At 31.9% G+C, this 2,215-nt stretch overlaps 1 long non-coding RNA gene across 1 annotated transcript; it reads left to right on the top strand.

Annotated features, from left to right (window-relative positions):
• Positions 1 to 537: 537 nt before the first annotated feature.
• LOC119559700 lies at positions 538 to 1,935 on the top strand. The gene is made up of 3 exons (XR_005220930.1): positions 538 to 659; positions 1,368 to 1,495; positions 1,622 to 1,935. It is a non-coding gene; the product is annotated as an uncharacterized LOC119559700 (long non-coding RNA).
• The last annotated feature ends 280 nt before the right edge of the window (positions 1,936 to 2,215 follow it).

Genomic DNA, 2,215 nt, shown 5'->3' with positions numbered 1-2,215 from the left:
TTTGTAGCGAATCCATAGAGTAAGAATCTATATAGAGGCGCCAATTGCTCTGCCCGAACCTCTGCCCAACCTCTGCTAAGAGCCAATTCAAGGCCAAGTTTGAAGCTAACTTAGGTGCGAAGCAACAGCAATAGGGTTTACGATTAATTACAAAACCAAAACAGTGAGCAAGAGCGGTGCAGAATGAGGTGGGAAAGAATTACAAGTTCGATCAAACTTTTAAAAAGAGGGGAAATAAGCTTTTTTCGCCTAGGTGGCATCATAGCCTCAATTTCGAACCTAGGCGAAAAAAGCTTATTTCCCCTCTTTTTCAAAGTTCGATCGAACTTGTAATTCTTTCCCACCTCATTCTGAACCTCTCTTGCTCACTGTTTTGTTTTTCTAATTAATCGTAAACCCTATTGCTGTTGCTTCGCACCTAAGCTAGCTTCAAACTTGGCCTTGAATTGGCTCTTAGCAGAGGTTGGGCAGAGGCTCGAGCAGAGCAATTGGCGCCTCTATATAGATTCTTACTCTATGATCCCGCGATCACTTCGAAGCAAGCGGTTCTCCTGATCGGATGAACAAGTGATTAATAGAGTTTTAGTTTTTAGAGAGAAAGAGTTTTAGAGACAAGTGTTCATTTAAGTGAAGTAAAAAGTGAAAAGTACAGCAAAAAGGTGAGTCAAATAAAAATACAATAATTTCTTAATATTAAGGCATGTGCATGTCCACGTTTCTTTGTCGCATTTTTCCTATTTGAGTTTCTTCTTTGTTGTGCGCGTTATTATTTCGTGATAATTTAGATAATACATTTGAAGAAATTAAAGCTTAAAAGAGCATAACATTTAAAACAAACAAAGACATACGGTTGTGTAACAAACATGAAGTGGATAAAAAATACGCGAAAGAAATGAAGAATATGAAAGAAAATTAAGTAAAAATTAGATAAAAGGAGTAGAATGCACGAGAGGGAAAACACTAAAAAGGCGCTAAAAAGACGCCTTGCTGCCGTTGCATTCTGCTCTGTGGCGTCGCAGTCGTTTTACATCTTTATTATATTTTTTTGTTCTTTCACGTGGTTTTTCTCTTCTTTGAGTTAATTTACTGATCCAACATTCTTTTAAGAGCAAATTCGGCTTATATTCGGAATTCGCAAAAAAAAATTTTTCGCATTTTCGATTTTATTAAAAGTTTATTTATGAATACTTCGGTAAGTGGTAAACACGTGTTTCAGGAATTGGCCGATATTACACTAATATAATTTTTAATTTTTTAAAAATAAAAACAAATTAAATTAAAAAAATGTTTTGGTCTTATTTAAATCCTTATATATAAAAAAACCTAATCGAAACTTAATATAAAACTACTTAACTTTTTCTTTATAGACACAAATTGATTTCAACATATTGTACCCTGAGAAAAAAGCAAGGAAAAGGTTTTTTGGTTTTATGAAGAGCAAATACAAAACAAAGAGTGTCATAAACTATTAAAGACAGCTCAACTGTATCAATCGGTAATATATAATTTTTATAAATTTAAACTAAACTTTTTGCAGGTTAAATTTTATCTTCTTTAATAAGCTTGACTTTTTCTAAATTATGCGATTACCAAAAATCTAATAACATATTCTTATTCACAGATTCCAAGGACTACATTTACTCTGTATTGTCTGTACTGTCGGCCGTCATTAAGGGAACCAACAAGCGAAAGAATTTCTCACTACTGGACTCGCAGGAAAGTTTTGAACGCACATGCAGGCGTACGAATGTTGCAAACTTTACTAGCTGCCCTATGCATATGTATTATATAAATTCTAAGAGTTACGTTAAGTACAAATGTATTTAAAACAAAAATAATGATAACGTGTTAGCATGGTAAAAAAAAATAATGTTAGCAGAACAATTGTTTGGATGATATGTTTAAGTTTATTTTCAATAAAAACACATGGCTTGTTTTAAACTACGGATCGGTTTAAATTGAATATGCACCATAATAGTATGGCTTAAATACTATATTTAAATCAAAAATAAAGTACAGTTCTTTTAACGGGGATTATATTTAATTTAAATACAATTTGTATTTATATTAAAGTTCATCCCATTCTGATTTAAATATGAGAATTATTTAATCCAAATAAAAATATGCTGAGTTTGAGGGCGGGCTATAATTATTTTAACTATAAGAACCATTCAAATGAAATATTCTATTTACTGGAACTAAATATGAAAATATT

The sequence above is a fragment of the Drosophila subpulchrella genome, unplaced genomic scaffold (genome assembly GCF_014743375.2).
Source record: "Drosophila subpulchrella strain 33 F10 #4 breed RU33 unplaced genomic scaffold, RU_Dsub_v1.1 Primary Assembly Seq33, whole genome shotgun sequence".
Taxonomy (NCBI): Eukaryota; Metazoa; Arthropoda; class Insecta; order Diptera; family Drosophilidae; genus Drosophila; species Drosophila subpulchrella.
Note: the sequence above shows the minus strand (reverse complement) of the source record. Positions and strands in the feature narration are given on the sequence as shown.